The 24,475-nt window shown below is 35.8% G+C and overlaps 1 protein-coding gene across 4 annotated transcripts in view; it reads right to left on the bottom strand.

The window, feature by feature from the left end:
- The window catches only part of Myo61F (Myosin 61F), a 321,197-nt gene that overhangs the window by 68,811 nt on the left and 227,911 nt on the right, over window positions 1-24,475 (bottom strand). The window lies entirely within an intron of this gene.

Genomic DNA, 24,475 nt, shown 5'->3' with positions numbered 1-24,475 from the left:
ATTCATAAACCAGTGTTAGCGATAGGATATGATTTCAATTCTGTACAAGTAACCAGTGGATAGCCGGGGCTAGCTTAGTACGCTCGTAGCGCGTGCTGCGAAATGCCTATGAATAGCACCCTTAAAGTCTGTCGTGTTCACTTTCATTAAACTTTTGAATCTTTGAATAAAATATTTAAGAGATGATTTGAAACATATTTTTTTCTCTGTGAAACATCTACAATTTCTGTATGTTTATGAAATTCGGTCTGAGTTGGAAATTTCTTTAATCTACAATTTCTGTATGTTTATGAAATTCGGTCTGAGTTGGAAATTTCTTTAATCTACAATTTCTGTATGTTTATGAAATTCGGTTTGAGTTGGAAATTTCTTTAAACATATTTTCCTTCTCTTTTCGGGGGAAACTGTATATATTTTGACGTGATAAATTTTGCGTAATTATTGGCACTCTGTACAAATCAAAATTCTGGTAGTATCCTATAAAAATAAAATCAATATTTCGTTCAAAATGTGCAACATACACATATTTCGCCACACGTTACTCTTTTATTTTTCTGCTACACAGTGCAGCTAACCTAATTATATTCATGTTCACGCTTCACGGCGGCTCGGAAGCCAGAGATCGCTCTGCGGAGCGAAGAAAACAAATGAAGTGCAGTAATCCGGGTTGCAGTTTTCACTGTCAGAGGGAGAACAATTGCAACATGCGAGATTTCTACGAGATTGCTACTTTCCAATCCCGGCATGCACTTCTAGATAGGAAGGAGACTGATGTTGGGTCATTGTTGCGTTCCGCTGCAGCGATTCATCGCAGAGAAGAAGCGGAAGAAGCACGACAGAGTTCAGATCGTTCAGATACGATCTGCGGAGATGACCATTTTACTTTCACCAAATTTTGCGATAAAATAACAAACATTTTAAAGACAGTGTAGCTTCTGGTTTTCGGCTCCATAACTAATTTCCGACACAGCCAAATTAATTAATGCCGCAAATAAAAACGAACAATGTAATTTTAACCTACTTCTTTGTAACTGTAACAAGGATATGTGCCTCAAAATTAAATGCTGGAATAAACATAGGAATTTGAATAAATGTTTAGTAACAAGTGCATATAGAATTGCAATTTACACACAGTATGTCCGTAAAGTCGTAATCGGGTTGTAAATGATTATAAAAGTGTAACGAAATATGATACAGATATGCAACAACCATTAATGAATGAAAGAATAAGTATCCAAGTTTTTATTGTGTAGGCCTATCCACTGAAGTTCTATGTGGGTTCTTGTGGTAGTCCGGCAAATATCTAAAAGTTACGTACTCCAATTCCTAGTCCATAAACCAAGAGCATCAAGAGTGACGGATATTATACCTTAGACTCTCTGATTCGTTCTTTATTTATTTTATTTTATTGGATTATTTTACGACGCTGTATCAACATCTAGGTTATTTAGCGTCTGAATGATATGAAGGTGATAATGCCGGTGAAATGAGTCCAGGGACCAGCACCGAAAGTTACCCAGCATTTGCTCGTATTGGGTTGAGGGAAAACCCCGGAAAAAACCTCAACCAGGATTCGAACCCGGGCCACCTGGTTTCGCGGGCAGACGCGCTGACCGTTACTCCACAGGTGTGGACGATTCGTTCTTTCAAATGGTTAATATCGTTAATGAGTATATTGTATACTTTTGCTTTGACATAATCCCGTTAGTCTTTACAAGTGAAGTCAGAGAGCGTGATGGTCATAGTTACCATCCTCCCCTTCCGATCCATCTTTGTGGAAAACTTTTATTTACAAATTCCCAAATGACACCTTAAAACTTTTAAAGCGGTACTATCTTGCTGAAAGATTGCATTGGCGTTGGGAATTTGGGATATTTCTCTTGCAATAGCACACCACATATTAACCTAAGGGCTATTTTGCTCAAGTTCAACAAATTGCATGAGGCCTTATTCTCACGTTGTATCGATGAACATAAGTACTCTACATGACATTACGGTTACAGTGTACGGTATTTATTATATATATATATATATGTATATATATACATACAGTAAATAAATAAATAAGTACAATGTAAACAAGTAAACATAGTTTGTTCCAGATTTTATTATTCAGCAATAATTCAAGAGTATTTTTCGACTCTACTTCATTGATTTATGTAATTCGTATCCATATTTAAAGTTATTCAGACAAGATACTTGAATTCATGAGACTGTTTCATCATTCAGTAAACATCCAAAAGTGTACTTATTAGGCCTACGTTTTTAAAAGCACGTAACTATATTATAGTCTTTATTTATATATTATCAGCATTTGTACAGATGCGTAATTTCAAGTAAACTAAAATTACGAAAAAAAAAAAAGACAAACAAACAATTGAATGCGTATTCCTAATCTGTGTACTACGTGTTCGACATCAGTCCTCGAGAATATCTCTTTGTAACGAAATCAATAAATAGGTCCACATCTCCTTCATGATGCAGCCGATAGGTAAGAATTACATAGATTCGATGCATTGGATATCTTTCCACCTGTGACAAGGTGCAAAAGCCAAACCATTTTTAAATAATAATAATAATAATAATAATAATAATAATAATAATAATAATAATAATAATAATAATAATAATCCGCTAATGGCGGTTTTGGCTGATATGTACGTCTATTATCCGGCAGTGTCAGAGGGAGAACAATTTTATTGTTTGTATGCATCTTAAGTCTGATTAGTGTAGCCTAATATGTAGCTAGTCGGCGATGTATGAAATGGAGGGGGAAAGGAACTGGCCACCCTACCGCATTAGCTCCTGGCCTAGTTGCCTCCTAAATGGTGGCTTCTTGGTATCACTTGTGAGGTTCAGACCTGTCTTCGGACAGTTGACTAAACAACAACAACAACAACAACAACAATAATAATAATAATAATAATAATAATAATAATAATAATAATAATACACAATTTAAAATATAGATAATGTAAATTGTAAACAGTTTTAATAATGATCACCCCTTGGCAAATTTCTGCGTACGCTACTGTACGAGCCACCGGCGTGGCTCAGTCGGTTAAGGCGCTTGCCTGCCGGTCTGAAGTTGCGCTCGGGCGCGGGTTCGATCCCCGCTTGGGCTGATTACCTGGTTGGGTTTTTCCGAGGTTTTCCCCAACCGTAAGGTGAATGCCAGGTAATCTATGGCGAATCCTCGGCCTCATCTCGCCAAATACCATCTCGCTATCACCAATCTCATCGACGCTAAATAACCTCGCAGTTGATACAGCGTCGTTAAATAACCAACTTAAAAATAAAATAAAAAAGCTATTGTACGGTACGTATAATAAGTAAAACAAGACGGTATCTGATATTTAAAGACGCTCGTTTTATTTCTGCATTGTAGTATTTGTATGTAAAAAGTTACGTTATTCTGTGTAGAAAGCAGGCATTATTCAACAACACGTTCAGCAGCAGCTTACAGCGTTAGGCCTAAGTTTTTGTGGATATTGTCAGCATAAATAAAACTGAAATGCAAATGTGCGGCCTTGGTGATAATCCATGACTCACCACTGTTAACGTGGGAATGCTAGCAAGCAGGACGAAACTGCTCAAGTCTCGTTTAATTGGACTGTTGCTCCAGAAATACAAGTATTATCTTTCAAGTTGCAGCCAAGATAATTTCAAAATACCCATATACCGACTCAACTTCTTTATGCCAGTAAAACATAGACATAATCAGTATTGTACCAACAGGCAATTTAAACGTTTTATAGAACCTGGAACTTTTACATACTACCTAGTAACTAATGAAAAAAAAAAGTACCTAAAATCATAATAATATATTTAAGCATGTCATAATACTTATGCAATGTTGTCTTCTATCTAACGTTAGTATGTTGTACAATTATGGTACAAAGTTACTATTTTGTTACCGGTACCTCTTATTTCTTGGGACAAAAAGCGACACTAAGGAGATGAATAAAATTGAAAACACACTTATGTCACTGAAAAGAAACATTGTTTTTCCAATTTGTCATATTTTTCTGTCAATTTTCTCATCATATATTCTGCATCCTCATATTCTTGTGTTACTACTACTTGATATCCACAAACAATAATGTGTACTCGTATAGGGTTTCTTCTCCAATAGATAGGGGAGACTGTTGTACCTTTAGCATAGTGTATCTTTGAACGTTTTTTGTTTTTTGATGTTTGCTGCTACCTAAAGGACTCAAACTGAAGTAGATTGTAGAGAAAGCCGCTAAGTAGCTCTGGTCGCAGTTTCAGTTTGATTTATTGCTAAGTGGGAGTTCCGTGGACAAAATAAGTTTTTTTAGTACCAAAAGTAAACATTTCGTTCATTGATGTATGTTTTCTAACACAAAACCAGATCGTATTTGTTAATATCTTTCAAGTACGGTGTGTTCCCTATCATCTGGTGAGTAATAACATATTTTAATTTCCATGATTTATTTGACTCTCTAGTTTTCGGAGCCATATTTGTTTAAACGTGCACCCTCTTGTACCTTTGAACACAAGACATCTTGTACCATGGAACATGTTCCAAATTACACGATACTATCGGTTTTTGTCTTTCTTTTATTTTAAGGTCATGTCACGAAGTAAGTCTGGAATTAAAGAGATCCCCAATTGATTCGGATGTCTTGAAGAAAGCTGTTGAAGCACTTATTGCTTCTCCAGGAAATAAAATCTAAATCAGAGAAGCCTGTTCTGGTTTATGATTGAAAATACATTTTAAATATAATTGTCAGTTTTTACAGCTATATTCCCACCTATATTCCATGTGTTCCAACTTACAAGAGGGTATGTTCCAAGGTACATGAACCTGTTGTACCTTTGAACACATTACATATCCCTTCATTTTATTTTTTTTTCCATCCTTAATAGATGTGTAAAACAGGGAAATACATACAGGAAGTTGTAAAGGATCTTCAATAACCATTTCAAGCATTTTTTCATTTAAAAAATTTCATTTCCCAAAATTAAAAAAAAAAAATAAAATGTGAAAAGTGTTTAAAGGTACAAGTCTCCCCTACTCCCATTATAAAACATTTTTTCTTCCATGTTTCTAATAATTGCTGCAAAATATATATTGAGTAGTTTTGGAGATACGCTACATACTTGTTACAATCCTTTAGTGATCAAAATATACGAGTAATTTAAAAGACTTTTCCCATTTTTACTTTTAATATAACACCATTGTATAAATTTCTTATCGCAGTTATCCATTAATTTTTATATTCCCGAATATCGCCCATGATTTATTTAACGATAAATTGTCTGCAAATAAAATAATGTTAAAAGTCTTACTTATCTCTAATTTTAAAATTATTTAGGGAAATTTTCTTGTCATTCCTTGATGACATGATAAAAAAGAAGAAGAAATATTCTATTTATTAAATGATAAGTAGTTGATGGTGTAGGACCATCAAAATATTTTTTTTTCAACCACCATTGACTTTGGAGATTAAACTACTGTCTGTTAATTAATCTGTAGAATGATTGTGATGGATAATTTGTTTCTTGATGTAAATACCTAATTTCAAGCAACAGGAACACAGTGTTTGGCAGTCGTTATTGCGGTTTTCCACCTTTGCCCTTGGCAGGATTAGATACAGACACGCAGGAAACAAAGAGAAAGAAATCTCCGGAGCGTAGGCGTTTCCAAACATTGCCTATCATTCTTTTCATTGTCACAGTTGCTCTTCTTTTTCGCGGTTTTCATGCTACCAGCTCTCCGAAGCTTCTACTGGAACGAACTGGCAATTATCTACTGTTGAATGAACTTCGCGAATGAAAGAAATCTTTAGAGATGAGGCAAATGCTAGGACCTCTTTATGCTGTTGAGGGTATGATTAAATAAATACCTTACTATAATAATAACGGACAGCTGTATACTAGCAGCATTGACGTAAGTGCGAAATATCACGGACTTAACATCTAGCGGAGCGGCGTGGAATTACGTCCACAAATACAAATATTAACATAGCGGAAATCGGACTATTGTTTAAAACGTGAGGTAGGCTACGAATGTGGAATAATATACGAGACACTTAAGAAATGTTGAATAGTATCGTATTTAATGTAACATTATTTTATATCAAAGCTGCATATTATGAGAAATATTGCATGCTTCATATTATTTTCCGCAATTAATTGTTGGGTATTTTTTATTTGCTTTAGTGGGACAAAATTAATTCTGACATTAAGAATGAATTTCCAATAACGCTTTATATACCCATTACTGACAACTGCAAAGATAAAAATGGTAGTAATCTGATGCTTGTAATAATTAGTAAAGGCATGTGAACAACAATAAAACATAATTTGCTAAAAACTTAAAATTTCCAATATATTTTAACTTCTATTCATTTATTAGGCCTAAATAATAAAGCTAATGTTTATTGTTCTATCAACACAGAGACAAAGGCATTAGGCCTAATAAAGAATTTTGTTGACTCACGTTTTATGAACTCTCGGAAATTGAAAGTACGATTTGAAGCAATTTGTAATGCTGTAATTGTAGAAATTTTATTATAAAGAACACATATACACTCTGACATTTTAACACAGCACTAATTAATAAAATTATTAACTAGCCCAGCAACAATATACATTGCAGTTAATTACAGCTTGTTTCGCTAGTACCTCAACACCGGCCGCCTAGGTAGCAGCACCAGCGTCGTTCGCGCGAAAAACTGCTAGCTGTCCGGGTATTATTATAGTAAGGTATTTGGTATGATGGTAGATTACTCTGTGATATAAAGAGACATCATTTTATTTTTACTAACATTTTTAATATTAACTTGCCTATACCTCTGGATCGACGCCGTTTGCTCCCCCTTCCACAACTGGAGTTCGATGATACTGGCGTAATATATAAACAAATCACTTTACTAGGTATAGGAGGGAAGGAAAGTAGTTCATCCATTTACGTAAACTAGGAAATATTGCGCTTTTGAGTTTAATCATTTTCATTAGGTTTTTGTTTAATCAAAATACAGTACAGTATTAACAATGAGTGTTTTTACTCACGAATTGAGCTGTCCATGTGGACGTATTCATTATGCAGTGTATATTATACTGTCTACACCACATTAGCGTACAATATAGAGAATGAAGTTAAATTGAAAAATAATCGTAATATGGATATTCAAACACATTTTTTAAAATGGTGTCCGTTCATTTCGATACAGGCTTTAGTTCTTTTGTGCCTATTATCGCACTATAGACTACTGTACCTAATTCCAATTACCAGTTTCGTCCTTCGTACGAGTAACTCATGTTGAAATAATTTTATACCTACTCTATAAAAGAGTACCTTACATACTGTAAATTTAATCTTCACTTCTGCCCGTTCCGAAAAGATAAAATTACTCAGAAATGCTATCTACTGTCCGTTCAAATGGTTTTGTCGCAGGACCGTGGAAAGGGGGGGGGGAAGTCACGTGACAGTTAATTTCTTAACGAGGCCCTTTTATTTAAGTTATTTTAAACAGTTGTATAATATTACGTAGACGTCCAATTCCTAACAGAAATTAATGTTTTCAGAAAAAAGCTAAGACAGCCCAGCTACTAGACTTTACAGAGGGGCGAACAGAAGCAGGTGGGGGGAACCGGGATGCGACGTAGGCAAACGGACGACAGTACCTGTGCGAAAATATGATTCCAATATTGAAAGCTCTTTCGTCACTGGAAAACGCGAACATATTTCTGGAACGTACTATACTCACTAACTCAGTACTGCATACGCGGCCTCGGTTCTGTGTGTAGGACGGTTGGAAGTTTACTAGTAGAGGGGGTTGGAGTGAAGTACATTCAAAAACTCAGGTATCGGTATAATAAAAATTGAAGTAAAAATAAAATCATGTCCCTGTAGTTACTGTATATTGGAAAGAAACTAAATAATATTTGTTCCACTATTGGGAACTGTAATTCCCTGAACGGTATGTTGACAAAGGGCCTTCCGTTCGACTACGTGTCCCGTATGGACTTTGATAAATTTGAAACCAAAAGTGGAAATAATGCTATATATGCGTAAGATACGTCTTATGTAATATACAAACGATACGTAATAATTAATTTTTATTAATGCACCATTCACAATGAAAATGTGTGGATTAACTCAAGAATGCAAATGTTAACCGCAAAATCAAGAAATCTTACCGCCATTCACGATGAGTTCATAAACATAACTAAAGATACTTGGTAGTCTTGGTAACCATGGAAACGTAACAACGATCGCTGAAGTAGACAACATGACGTCCTTCCTATAAAATTGTATTCGGGAAGGACCAAACAGCTTTAGCATTTCTTCTGTTGATAATGATGATGATTATTTCATACATACTATGAAGATGAAACAGGCCTAGTAAATTCCATTTGACACACATAATGTTATCTATTTAATACAGTGTTATAATTATTATTGACGCACAGATGATCTTAACAGAAATATTTTAAGTGCCCTTTGATAATACTAAAACATTCCCATTCAACTGTCAGATAATGAATTATGCGGACTATTGACTAAAATGTTAGCCATGGCTAATAGCGACTATCAATCAGAAAAGCCTGCATGGTATCTTATCTTATCCAGTCATTAATGAGCCGAAAACTTTATCAAACGAGTAAAGACCGAAGATGGCTCTGATGACAGAGCACGGGTTCAAGTCCAGATGGAGACGGGATTTATCACAGCGCTTCAATTCTCAGAAGTAGGAACTCCCATGCTTTTGACTTCGATTTGTAATCTCCAACACACTTCGGCCGTCTTTGCCTTGGGAAAGATCCGGTAGTATATTTTACACGGGATTAGAATTCCGAAAGCGTTCCAGAAGTTATAATGAAATGTATAACCCTTTCTTGTATGGGCTTGAACCAAAATTGTTCCGCTATTATTTTACCAGTAGATAACGCATTATTATTATTATTATTATTATTATTATTATTATTATTTATTATTATTATCATCATCATTATTAGTCCGTTTACATGTCATTGAGGAGTACAACACATAGGGACGTACCATACATCTCTCATGCTTTGTGGTCGTCGATTTGGCCCTACCTGTATCTATTCTAGATCCACTTATGATGTATACAGGAAAAGACTTACTTACTTACTTACCGGCTTTTAAGGAACCCGTAGGTTCATTGCCGCCCTCACATAAGCCCGCCATTGGTCCCTATCCTGTGCAAAATCAATCCAGTCTCCACCATCATATCCCACCTCCCTCAAATCCATCCTAATATTATCCTCCCATCTACGTCTCGGCCTCCCCAAAGGTCATTTTCCCTCCGGCCTCCCAACTAACACTCTATATGCATTTCTGGATTCGCCCATACGTGCTACATGTCCTGCCCATCTCAAACGTCTGGATTTTATGTTCCTAATTATGTCAGGTGAAGTTTACAATGCGTGCAGCTCTGCGTTGTGTAACTTTCTCCATTCTCCTGTAACTTCATCCCGCTTAGCCCCAAATATTTTCCTAAGAACCTTATTCTCAAACACCCTTAATCTTTGTTCCTCTCTCAAAGTGAGAGTCCAAGTTTCACAACCATACAGAACAACCGGTAATATAACTGTTTTATAAATTCTAACTTTCAGACTTTTTGACAGAAGACTAGATGACAAAAGCTTCTCAACCGAATAATAACAGGCATTTCCCATATTTATTCTGCGTTTAATTTCCTCCCTAGTGTCATTTATATTTGTTACTGTTGCTCCAAGATATTTGAATTTTTCCACCTCTTCGAAGGATAAATCTCCAATGCAGGAAAAGACTAGCATTTGTAAACTGCAAATTCCTCTTCAAGTCTGCCATATTCACCTTCATTAACAAAATTTTGGAATCTTTGAATAAAATATTTAACAGATGAATATGAAACTTTTTTTTTCTGTATCAGATAGGCTATCTACAGTTTCTCAAGCTGAAGAAATTCATCCTCAATTGGAAATTGCTTTACACATTTTTCTCCTTTTTTTGAAAAAAACTATATAGGCTATATTTTGCACTGATAATTTTGCTTTTTCGTAATAATTTTTCATTTGGCCGTAAAGCCATAATAGTGGGGGAAGGATCCGTAATAGTTGGCATCTTTGCGGTACCCAATTTTATTGCTACTCAGCGAACTCCACAGCCGTTCTGGAAGTTGTGCAGAAATGAAAATCACAACTCTAGCCAGTATCGAATCCGAGCTCCTTCATATAACCGCTTTACTTCGCTGCTATTAGTTGCTAGAGCCGTCACCTAATTGACTGAGCTACTGCGTGTCTCACTTGCCACGTCCTTATGATGAAGTGTCGTAGCCACGCTCGATTTCCGTTGTGGTAATTCTGGAGCGTCGGTCTGCAACGTCACTTCCTCGACTTGATGTAACCTAGTCGTTTCCTCACATTCACATTTCTTTCAGGTCGGGGAAACTATGAAACCATTCTCTCTTACTAATATAAAATTTCTTTTCCAGTAGCCAAACCCACTCAAGGGTATTTCTGGCTTCCGTGATGCAGCGTTAGACGTACAGTTATGAGTATAGTTTTTAAATATCGACGAGTTCAAGTTAAAAAAAAAAAGACAGGGGTTCTGAGGAAATCCCTATGACCGAGTGTAACATCTATACAGGAATTAGGATTAAAATAAAGAAACACAATTTGCTGTAAGATTTAAATGTGTGTAATGAACTGATGATGATTTTAATTTTATTTTACGACGCTTTATCAACAGCGATGGTTATCTAGCGTCTGAGTGAAATGAAGGTGATAATGCCAGATGAGTCCAGGGTCCACCGCCGAAAGTTATCCAGCATTTGCTCTTAACGAGGAGAAATTTCAATTTTCTAAACTAGACTAGACGGCATTTCGGAAGGCGGTTAGCTTCTATATGCGCCGCAGCATTTCTGGTATGTGACGTCACAAGCTTGTACAGTAGAACCAATCAGAATCAGTCTATAAGAAGCACTTCCAGAGTTCGTTTGTTCACGTGCGAGTGTTTCAATACATTGAATAAGTAAAACTAACATCTACTGTGTGTATGTAAGGTAAATAAATGGAAGAAGAGACTGTAAAAACACAAGTATTACACAAGCAGGCGCGGAAAATAGTGTTTAAGGTGTATAATTATTATAAAAACGTTAACGAATATAACGCTGCCGGCCATCTTGATGCTGGTAGCAACGTTGCCAACATGCAAGAAACGACTGCAGAAGCATGTGGTGTGGGATTGAGAACAGTGCAAAGAATATTGTTAGTGAAGGAAAGAGGGTTTGTTTGGTGTCATGCTTACAACAATCAACGACTAAGATCATTATTGTCTTTTGATAATTTAAATTCTCTCCTGCGCTTTTTGTATTCCACGTGCTCGTGAAGTACGATGTGGCAATGTTGTACGCTGCCTTGCTCTCTCTATCTGTCTCTCTCGACGCAGACAACCGCCTTCCGAATTGCCGTCGACTCTAATACACGTAGTTATTGTACTTCTTGTGAATAGTGTGTATTCCAAATTTCATCTAATTTCGTTTAAGAATGCGTGAATTATTAACTTTTTTTTTGTCTGAAATTGCATTTTCATAACTTTCAATCTCCCCCCAAAAAACTTACTATTCAGTGTTTTCATTTCTTTTACCCCTAAGAAAAAGAAAAAAATATATATTTTTATATGTTAATTCTAAAAACGGCCAAAAATTAGCAACTCGTAAAAAATAAAAAATAAAAAATGTGAGATTTAAAGAAAATCCTGATAGTAAGATTTGTTACACACATATTAAAGAACTTCCACAAAAAATCATTCATGTAGTACAAATTTTGTGAGAGAAATAGCATTTTTAACAAAAAAAAACATAGATAAAAGTGAGTTTGATATTTTAAATTAATATAAACACGTATCCTTTCGAAATAGTCGCCGAAGCATGCAATTAGAAGGGCATAAGTGCATGCAAATTACCCCAGTGATAGAACTGTAGCAATAAACACCATAATTGGTTTAAATATGTCCTTATGTACCGTTTTATTAGTAAAAAGTAGTATGACGTAGTAAAAGTGTAATAGAATAAATGACCAAATTTTATCAATCAATTTATCGGTGTATCTCGAATTCTCGTTATAGATTTTGGCAACAGTTTATAAACAATATAACACACAACAACTATTAAGGTGACTAGAAGCACACGATCAAATAACCAATTAGTTGAAGTTTGGCCGCATGTAACGGAAGATAGGCAACAAAAAGATTACAGAAGCATTGCAGGCCGGCCGTGGCAGCCCATTGTATGCATTCTTGAACGCGTCACATCGTATGTAACATGTAATATGCTTTTTATGTCGCATAAATAAACTAACGGAATGCAAATTTAAGGTTCCCGTTATGTCACGAAACAAAAGTATAATATTTATTTGTACGGCGTTCATTTGTAACACCTCCGTGTATTTTAATAAATGCAAGTCACTGTGTATCTTCATAAGACTACGCCACGAATTATTCTTAAAGAATCTCCTGTTGATGGTCAGCGGCATGTCTTGTTATTATTTCATATGATTTAATTGAATACTCCCGGACTTTCATATTTATTCTTATACTGTTACTGTCTCAAAAGTAATGTCGGTTTTGGAGCAAAAATGAAACTATACTTGTTTTTTTTTAAGATGAGACATGACAGTTAAGCGGCCGAACTTGGAACTACAGTGCTATGTTGCCAATATGGACTACCACGCTGCCAACTGATGGAAGGTATCAATTGACGTTAAGATGGCTGACGTTAAAAGATTCATTGACAATTGACGCGAAGGTAAGAAAACAATACAAAAATCGACAGAGAATCAAAGACGAAACGTACCAATGCTAACATTGTGTGCACAATAAATGTCCCCAAGAGAGTTATTAAGCACTTGCCATGTGAGAACGGTAAGTTTGGTAACTCAACCGTTGTTACCATAGCAACAGGCCTACCACGCTATGTGACATTCAGTTGTTTTTCCGATCGCAACGCTCCTGCCATGTCCCATCTTAAAAAAAAAAAAAAAACAAGTATAGTCAAAGAAATAAACGCCTACGGGTAAAAATACCATATACGAGTAACAGAGGAGTTCTGACGTATTAGATTAAGACTTAGAATTAATAGACGTTGTCACATTTTTGCGAAAACGTAACTACAACACAGAATATGTTGGAATCAATGATAATTAATCTTATTCGACTAGCAAAACTTTATCAATGGTGATAACTGCCCAAGTTAAAGGCAGATAACGACTTAATTTCCTAACCACCAGCAAGGAGACTAGGTGATTACACATTCGTCTTCTCTGAAGAGTCTGCTGATAGGTTATCTGTAATCTATTTTTGCGGAGACAATAGTGCGTAGAGTTAATGCAAGTTAGACCGGTAACTTTGATCGCTGTAAAAATTAAAATTTCATGTATATGGATACTGTTGTTGGGCCTTTCATCAGAAAACCGAGAAAATTTGAATATGACATATACATTTATTATTGTACTAGCCGTACCCGTGCGCTCCGCTGCATCTATTAGAAATAAATATAAAGTAATTACATAATTAAAACAGGACGTTTGATCCAGGGAACAACTTTCACAACAGCGCAAGATAATCTGCTTCGCTCATTACCCATTTTTTTGCATTGCATTTATTGCATATATATTTTATGTATTTTAACACGATTCAATTGAGCATAGTTAAAATTTGAATTATAAAATAATGGATTGCTAAGCTAACGTACTATTACTGCATACTAAATCAATACACTCTCGTTGTTCGTTAATTCTCTGAGATTAAAATGAGTGTACATAAATATTATTTTAAGAAATACAGAAAACGAATGTACAAAATAGCCTATCAAATATTCTGTGCATAAGAAGCTATTTTAATCTTACCTGTCCTCAATTTACTCAGACGTTATTGTAATAACATTATATAGCATTATGTCCATATAGAGAAACTACACTTTCCAATGGTAAAATAATAATTAATTATACAAATCGGTTAATTTAGCTTCTGATATTACATCATACAAACACAGAAACATTCTCTGTAGGTTATGTTTAATAGCTTTCGATTGTTGATGTCCAAGGCCCCTGTTTCGATTGTTGTTGTCGAAGGCCCCTTATAGACGAAGTCATTTGTTCTTAATTCATTGCACCGTCTTAGATGGCGTTATTTTAATTTTAAAACTCATTTATCTCATTAAATATCAATCCTATCAAAATTTTGTAAAGAATAAAACTTATCGGAAATCATTTTTAAAGAAACTTTTGTTATGTAACATTTTTCAGAAAAATCAATAATAAGCGAGATATTTCGATTTATTTAATTCAGGCCCCCTTATAACCCCCCTTTTAAATAAAGTATTTTGAATGCCATATAGCCTAAAATCTAAGTTACAACGAACTTAATTTATATTCCAATTTTCATATAAATCGGTTCAGCCATTATCGCGTGAAAAGGTAACAAACATACAGACAGACATACAAACAAAAATTTCAAAAAAGTGATTTTCGGTTTCAGGGTGGTTAATTATATATGTTAGGGCCAATTATTTTTGGAAAATCGAAAATTACCAGAAAAATTTCGGCTACAGATTTATTATTAGTATAGATTTGAAGTGTACTGATATGTACACAACATAGGTACATATTATTTTTTTTTTATTTTGACAATATCATCATCATCCTTAGCTCAACCCATCATGGGTCCTGGCTGTCCATAGGAGTTTCCGCCATTCATCCCTATTTCTAGCAACACTCATCCAGTTTTTAACTCCAATAGTTCTGGCATCCTCCCTGATGCCATCCTCCCATCTGACCTTTTGTTTCCTCTTCGTCTACTTCCCCTGGTTCATATCGGAGGACTCTGATGGCTGGTCTCGAGTCGCCTAATCTCATTATATGACCAGCCCACCTCAGGCGTCCCATTTTTATGAAAGATGTTATATTGGGTTCACTGAATAGTTCATATAATTCATTATTATACCGGGCTCTCCATTCGTTATCTACATTGACTGGCCCAAAGATCGACCTTAAAGCCTTCCGTTCAAAAATGTTTAATCTATGTATATCCTTTGTTGTCACTGTCCAGGCTTCTGAGGCATAAGTGAGGACTGGTCTTATCAAAGTTTTATATATCCTAATTTTGCTTTGGGGGGTTAATATTTTAGATCTAATATGTCTCACGAGACCATAGTAGCATCTACTAGCGAGTCGACCTGGTTGGCGAGTTGGTATAGCGCTGGCCTTCTATGCCCAAGGGTGCGGGTTCGATCCCGGGCAAGGTCGATGGCATTTAAGAGTGCTTAAATGCGACAGGCTCATGTCAGTAGATTTACTGGCATGTAAAAGAACTCCTGCGAGAAAAAATTCCGGCACATCCGGCGACGCTGATATAACCTCTGTAGTTGCGAGCGTCGTTAAATAAAACATAACATTTTTTTTTTTTTTTCCATTAGCGAGGAAGATCCTTTTACCAATTTCAAGGCTCATATCATTATCGTGACTAACTATAGAGCCCAAATAACTAAAATTAGTTACTCGATCAAATTTATAGTTCCCAATCTCCAAGAAATCATCTGCACCACGAGCTCTATTTGGGTTAGATATCATGTACTTTCATTCACTTGTAGTCCCATCCTCTTTGCTGCGTCCAGTAGAGAGTTAAATGCATCTTCCAGTGCTGTTCTTGTTCTAGCAACAATATCGATGTCATCTGCATAGGCTAGGAGTTGTACTGATTTATCATCATCATCATCCTTCATGCATTAGGAAATTGATTCCTGTAGCAGCTACTGAAATTGGTCCATCCATCTTTTGGCTGGTCTTCCAATATTTCTTCTTCCGCGAGGTTTATATTTCCAAAACTTATATGGCATCCTGTCCTCCTGCATCCTTGTTTGTATTTCTGAATCTCTTATAACCTTTTCCAGTGCAATGTTGAACAGCATGCACGCCAGTGCATCCCCTATTTTGACAATATACGTAAAATAAAGATACAATACGCACTGTGATAATGTAAAGCATGTTTTAAATATTAAAAAAAAATAGAGGACGTCCTTCGTAAGAAATAAATGACAGATTATGAACTTCATGATTTCACGTAAGTCATTTTGAAAAAATAAGTTCTCGAGTCGATAAAAAATTACTTAGCCTATAATCGCCCTTTCCTCTACCTGACCTTGTATGAACTAGTAGATTATAACATTTCTGACACAACTTTTAACAAATACATTTGTATAGTAAACTGCAACAAACAGTTGTTGGCCAGAAAGGACCAAGAGTGACCTAGTGTGTACATATTTTCGATAATCTCGATCAGAGCTAATCCCGTTAATGATAATCGCGATTAGAGACTGTAGTTTTTCACAAGTATTAACGTCCTTCACTGTGAATTCTTAAATTTCCTTGTTTCTGTTTATTGCTTTCGCAATAATAGATTAGAATCCATACTCCACGACACAGGATAAACAAAATTATTGTCATGGCAACATCACCTAGTCGATTCTTTCTCACAATCGATTCCATTAATCGAAAATACCACTCGAGAACAACAACATTGGAGACTTCTTACGTATATAACCCGTCTGACGAAACATTGCAGTTTTCAGATGAGGGCGCTCGTGTGTCGCGAATGCGATCCGCTCAGTCTCGATGCGTGGCGAGTCAGCTGGAGAAATATTGGTACAGTCTAACAATAAAAACATCAACAGCTGTTATGAACATAATCAAATACAATTACTAATACCATAGTTGAATTTACTTTTTCTGTCATGTACGGTATATAAACGTACTTTATTCCAGAAGTACATGTATGCCCGTGGCAGAGGTCTCAATTTTATCTGCACTATCAGTTGAACTGCCTTCGTCTGCTGTATCTGTGCTCCTACCTGGCCTATCATAATCCATCTCATCTTCATCACACTCTTCATCACTACTCACAATGCCTATGTTTATTACTACCCTTTCTACTTCCTCTTCCATTAATGCCAATATTCGTCCTCGATATATTTAACAGATTGGCAGCATTTTATCCAGACTTCTTCGCTGATTTCGCTTATTGATTGTGCGGTCATTTGTTTCAAAACTGACAGGCTCCAGAATGTATCTTTTCCGTCATTAAACTGTATCTTTTTCTTAACTGCATTCAGAAGCTTGCGTAGGGTCGGAATTTCTTTTCTCTTCTCATAAAACTCCAAAAAAGTTCTGCGGATGACACATTTTTTTCAAAATCATCAAGTACAATTTTCTTTGGATGTGGGCGGCTTTCACCAGGAGTTGAAAATTGTCCTCCAATGCGCTTTGCTTCCTCGCCTCCTTAGCTATAGTATGTATTGTTCTTTCACTCTACCCCATCGCCGTTGCTGTTCTTTTCACAGCGTTCGTTAATGGAATGTTAGACCTTCCTTTTTCTCTTCTTTATAAAATTTTAGCACATTGTATATAATATTTCAGCTTTGCGAGTGTAAGACTTCGCGTGACGAGTGTATCGGCGGAGTTTCCATTCGCTCTTGTGTACACACACACACACTTCCGATACCGACTAACAGACTGAATGAACTGAACTGAGGCATTTCTTTACTGCAGCACTGTGCATAGTACGTCAGAACAGGGTGACGTAATGCAGTATCGATCGCATGTTTATGTCCAAACTTACTCTACCTGCCATCTGCAATGATTCTTCAGACGGGTTATACTCACTTTGAAGGTTCAAGTTTTCTAGCTAATTTTACTGTTTACGTCAGACTAATATGTTTACAGCGAAGTTTCCAATGTGAATGTAGCCTTAAGAAATTATACGCCGTCAATTTATACCTCTGTCCTTGCCTCCGAGGTCACGAACCTGACACCATTGAATTTCTGTTTATGAGGTTATGTGAAAAAGGTAATAGCCTAAGATAGAGCAGTGGACGACGAAATGGATTTTGTTGCTTATATTGCATTAATAGCAGCAGTCATTGAAAGATACGTCGACATTTTCGAGGGTAAGACACAAAATTAACGTTATCCGGAACGCACAACAGGAGCCACAGCTTCTCACACTTCCTTTCTTTCGCGTGTTGGACACAATTTATAGTCTTAACAATTCAAAACAGATACTGATAGGCCTATCAAATGTGTGTTACCTAGACTGAGGCTTTTGGAGAATAATAGTACATTATGCAACGAGCCTATAATGATAGTAATTAAGAATCGAGTATGGATATTTATGAAACGAGCGCAAGCGAGTTTCATAATTTTCATACGAGCTTCTTAATTACCATTATAGGCGAGTTTCATACGACTTTTTATGCTCGACCATATTTCTAACTTGAAATTACCGGTATTCAGATGTATACATTTTATTTGTATCTGACAAGATCGGAAGTGACCTTGTTCTAGGTCGTGAATTGTGAGATGTGCGCAGACCCGAAAGTATTGATTTTTTCCGAGGAACAATAATGTCATTGACCTTGACGTAGTCCCGTTAAACTTGATAATATTATAATATTATAACCTTGATTATTGAATTCGACATTGAAAAACGAGATGACAAATTGAATTTATTTGAATATTATTTACAATTAACGCTAATTATTATAGTAACAGAACATAACCTTCTGCGACAGTATTGGATTTCCAGCCTCCGTGATTTTTCGCTAATTCTCTTTCGATTGCATATCCGAGAATAATCGATACTTGCGGTTTTATAACGGTACAAAGCTGACTTGTCATTGGCTGAACACATGTAAGCTGAGTTATCATTGGCTGAAGACCTGTACTTTAATGAGTAGGTATACTTTAATGACATGCATTAAAGGACAGCTACCAGGTGTATAATTAGTACATTTCGGCATGGTCGAGCATAAAAAGATTTTTAATTTTTACGCAGTAGTTAGAAAAACAAAGATACCGCCATTTCCCATAACTATGGTCGACGATATAATCATTCAAAGTTTGTACTCCATAACGTAGTACCTCGTTTATTTGTATTTTTTCTGTGCTGTAGTTTGAAGTCAAGTCACTGCAGCTCTCTACGAACGGTCTATGTTACTTCAACAATGTTCTTTGAATGGTTGTATCGTGGACCATAGTTAGGGTAAGTGACGGTACCTTCTGTTATATGAATCGTGTCCATTCCTAATTATATGAAGTTGTTGATTCTTAATATGAAAAATATATAAATTTCATAGTTGTTGTTTAGTCAACTGTCCGAAGACAGGTTTGAATCTCATAAACGACACCAATACGGCATCACTCATGAGAAAAGTAAGCCAGGAGATACTGGGGTAGGTTGGCTAGTTCCTTTTCTCCTCAGATTTCATTAATATTATGTAAAGAAGCTTAATCCTGATCGCATTAATTATTATATACATTTAAATGTAAACTAAATAAAATAAACTTTTTGGAATGGTAACCTTATTATAATAGTATGTTACGATACAAGGTTGGGAAGTCTTTTTACAAAATCGAGGAAATTTTGAAAAATGAGCAGAGCGAGTTTTTCAATTTCCGAGATTTTGTAATGTACTTCACAAACGTGTACTGTACAACATTTTTTGCACGATCATATTTTTAAAATTGCAAATGCAATATATTCTGCATTGAAAATTTAGAGCAATATTATTCCAAAGCCTTCGCAAAACTTCACTATAATGGTAACTAAGTAACAATAAGTTTACTGTAATGTGTATATTTCAGTATAGTTTTATGTTATGAAGAATGGTTTTCCTAGCAACAAATTTCTGTGTGGGAATTCTAACTTTCAAGGCCTAACAACAATAGATGTAAATACTACAAAAAACACGATCGTGCAAAAAGATATATCAAATTAATATTTAGCAGTCTTATCAATGGTATCCATACCGGCTCGTTTCCCTGGTTTCGAATGTGTACCCAGCTCATATCAGCCCACTTTAAGCACTGGTGTATAGATACGGAAATAAAATTTGGAGCTCTCTTATTGTATGTTTCGCTTACAACACACTGCGCATGTGCAGTAAAAAAGAGCCCCTATATATATTATGCTACTTGTGGACAATCTGTGTAATAGCCAAATTGGGTAGTCTCCTATACATGAGACAACTCATCTCGCCTAAGGTATTCCATGGTTTTCCTCAGGCGTAAGACAAATGTCGGGATGAGCCCTATAAGAAATGGGCCACGGACCTATATGCCCTTCCCCATATATATTCCACCTTTATTATAAACGATGTATGCCCTAGTTCAGATAATATTAATAGTCTATTAAATATACGAGGTCACTCAATAAGTCGCAAATTGAAAGGACAGGGACCTCTCAAATTGCAGATTAGATTTCACGGCGCTTCTTCCGACGGCCTTCACATGCTTTGTCATCGAACAACAGATGACAGCGTCTTGCCATCCTAAAGGCAAACACCAGCCAACTCCTCCTCGCCCCGTTCCGTGATCAATTGATCAATCTCAGCCCCCCTCGCGTATGTGGTACCTAAGAGGTTACGTCCAATTTCGGCTTCCCCTTCAAAATTTTCTAGAGCTCCTTCAGGGGAGCAGCGTAACCCGGAGTGAGACTAGTGGCCAGCAGGCTTGGAGCTCACATATTTAGTTTTGTACAGCCCCCAACCCCTTGCAAGGACGCGTTTTGCGTATCTTTTAAATTTTCCTCCCAATTCTCCTTCGATTTTTCGATTTTTTCGACAATCTGTGAAATTGTTGCCTACATACAAGTGGACTCCCATCAAGACTCGCTCCAAATTTTAATTCCGTCTCTGTACTTAGGTGAGTTGACAGGTGGATGGTGGAAAGAGGCATAAATGTATTAATTGAAAAATAAACATAGGCAAATAATCGTGTGAATGAGATGGATCAGGGTTTAAGCCATCGTCGCATTTTGCTACTCGACTTCTAAAAATGCAACAAACTTTGAATGTAAATGTGCACAAATGCGACAACCACATTGGACTTCAGAAACGAAGACGGTAATGGAGAAAATGAGATCAGAGATGTGTTTGAACTAATCTGAATTTAAATGACATGCTAATGGCATGGGCAATGTTCAAAAAGGTATTGAGCAATAGATATTCAGGAATTGATTTCAAAAAGTTGGTGCAGTTCATGTAAGTTAAAAGATTAATTTCTTCTAATTGATTTATATAATTCCATCGCATACTGTAAATTGTGAGCGAGGATTTATTTGCATGAATTTTGTAGAAATTGAAATTAGAAACCGCCTTTCAGTAAAAAGAGTTAGCACTCTGCTAACAATAAATCTTGAAGGGCCAACTAGTAAAGAATTTCAATGTTTACAGTGCCCATAAAATAACGTATTTTAATGTGATGTAAATTCAGCAGTAATTGATTCTAAACATACCTACGTCTAATGATTTACTTATATAAGTATATCTGCAGTGTGATAAGATGGATTGAAAGTAATAAAACCCCAAGAAACAAATTACATAGCTTTTTGTTTCTGCATACTTTATTAATTTTATCTTTCTGTACAATTATTTTTAATATTGCACAAGCATTTCGTAATTTGTATAAATATAATTTTTCATTTGTGCATTTTTGCGACAATTATTTATTTTTTAGCTTTAACCCTGGTTGGATGGATGGATTGTAGTAAGAAGGATGGATGGAAGATCGATGAGTAGTTGCAAAGGCATATCCAGTCGGATGGATTTCTGCACGTATTGATGAGCAGATAGATGAATAGATGGACAAGAAAGATCAGATAACTGAACATTATTCATTGATAAGAACAATTAGTATAACGTCTAATAGAAGCGACATTTTGTGTTCCAGGAAACTTACTTTACGGCGATGACGGATACGTCGTCAATGACGTAAATGGGAATTACTGTTATAGACACGTCCGTTAAGAGCAACCGCCTCTGATTATTTCACCTATTTAGTTTTAGTATAATAATATAATGCATTATATGAAATGTAACAGATACTACAATAATAATACTTAGTACATAAGCAGAAAGATTTCCCTATATTATTCGTAATTCCCTGTGCTCATGTCACATTTGTGGTGAACAAACATGAACTGGCTACAGACTGATACCCTGTCCCTCCTGACATTTCTGCAAATCGCACCATTCCATCGTCCCAAGACAGAACTGGTAATTAATTGGAGCTCTGAATGAATAATTGAAACGAGCGGAAGCATCGCGGTTAAAGTTTTACGATGTAAGTTGGGAGAGCGCGGCTTTGATTCCCGATGGAACAATGGATTTTCTCCATTGATCTAATCCTTCTGGCAGCACTATGTATGGCTCTGAGGTTTATTCAGCCTCTACCTGAAGTGAGTACCAAGGGGTAGCGACTTTCCTTAGGGAAAGACTCGCCATCTTCTGGGCCGATTTGGCCTCTAATGGGATTGGAATTTATCTATTATGTGGCATCATTCCTAGTATTATTTTTCTGTTTATGAAAATTCACATTTAAATGTGATATGAATGTTAAACTGATAGACTTTACTTTGAGGCACTCATGCGTAAGAAATGCGATTATTAAAAATGATTCTAATTCTTCTACTACATGTCGCTCATTTATCAGCTCCTTTACCTGCATTATAAGCTTTAACATTTTGATAATAAATAACTAAACAGTAAGGGTCATATTCATAGATATTCTTAGCGCGGGCTTTTGTTGGATGATCAGCGAACTAACGTTTTTCGTATTCATAAATCAGTGTTAGCGATATGATATGATATGATATGAATCCAGTACAAGTAACCACTCGATAGCTGGGGCTAGTTTAGCACGCTCGTAGGGCAGGTTAGCGAAATGTCTATGAATAGCACCCTAAGAAACTAAACATAGACCATCCCAGCCTAATAATATTCTAACTATATTAGGTCTAATAATTAGAAATATTATAGACATTACAAATATAAGAACCAGTTGTAAGCTAACTTAATTTGAGTACTGTTATTATTATTATTATTATTATTATTATTATTATTATTACATTTGCTCACACCTATTCTTAACAATTACTTGTCCACACCTGTGGAGTAACGGTTAGCGCGTCTGGCCGCGAAACCAGGTGGCCCGATTTCGATTCCCGGTCGGGGCAAGTTACATGGTTGAGGTTTTTTCTGGGGTTTTTCCCTCAATCCAATATGAGCAAATGCTGAGTAACTTTCGGTGCTGGACCTCACACTCATTTCACCGGCATTATCACCTTCATCTCATTCAGACGCTAAATATACTAAGATGTTGAGAAAGCGTCGTAAAATAATCTAATAAAATAACACACAGATGAAACAAAGAATACTTTACGAATGGAATGTAAAAATTCAATAGAAAATATTCAGCGTTTATCAGAAGGCAATAAAAATCGCTGACATTTATCAATTGAAGTGTGATGATGGGTAATCACAATTTTGCTTTTCAAAATTATCCTCAAATATTTAGCGAGAATGTAGCGTTTTATCGATATAGGCCAACATAGGATAAAATTATTCTGCAACGCGTACTGGGATAAAAGTAGGCCTATATGGTCAGGTGGACTAGTTGAACAAAACAGACCAGATTATTAGTTCTGGGAAAAATTAACAAATGTGTTTCTGATAGATTTTACATTCCCGAACACATCAAATTTACATTCTCCTTAAATCTATGGTGCGCGGTAAAAAGGGCATACGTCAGAAATTGGTGAATTTGAGTCATCCTATGACATCCATGTGGTTACCAAAAATGTACTTCTTGAGGTAATACTGGATCGGTGCATAAGTTCTTAGCATTTTTCTGTACTTTCATTCATTTAATAGTACTCTGGTGACACAGCAACCATAGCAACGAAAAACGGTAAGAACTTATGCACCAACCCAATATTAAAAAAATTGTCTATTCTCTTCCATAGTGATATAGAGCGTCAGATTTCTAGCCCATCATAATGATATTGGTCCTCATTTAAAATTTTGCATTTGCTCTACTCAAAACTTGCAATTTAAGACGTATGCCCTTTTAGCACGCACCATATAAATAACTACAATATGATTACGTTATTTAATTTACAGACTTCTGGAAGATATGATCCGTTCAGAGCAGAAGTGGTGTAAGTAAAAAATGGGTAATGAGGGTTAAAGTAAACATTCTGTAAAATACAGGCAAAGTAGCAATTAATATTCAGCTTATTTAAACTATTAATAGTCAGTGGATAGCAAGGCCATATTAATTGCTACTTTGCGCTGTATTTTACAGAATTTTTACTTTAAACCTCATTATCCAATTTTGACTTACACCATTTTTGCTCTGAATTGCTCATATATGATACAAAAATCTAGCCAGTAATAATGTCAGCTATGAGTATTAATTCCACGTATACTCGTCAGGAGGCCCTTAAATGTATGAACATCAGTAACAACACTTTCAAAATAATTCAGAAGACTGTGCCATTGAATTCGTCTAACATATCCAAAAGATTTTTCAAGCAAAACAAGAAATTGGGTTTATTCAGCAAGAAAACTTAGTAATATAGTTCACTGACTTTCGTATTAGT

Source organism: Periplaneta americana, chromosome 7, assembly GCF_040183065.1.
Source record: "Periplaneta americana isolate PAMFEO1 chromosome 7, P.americana_PAMFEO1_priV1, whole genome shotgun sequence".
Lineage (NCBI taxonomy): Eukaryota > Metazoa > Arthropoda > Insecta > Blattodea > Blattidae > Periplaneta > Periplaneta americana.
This window is presented reverse-complemented; position numbering and strand designations above follow the sequence as displayed.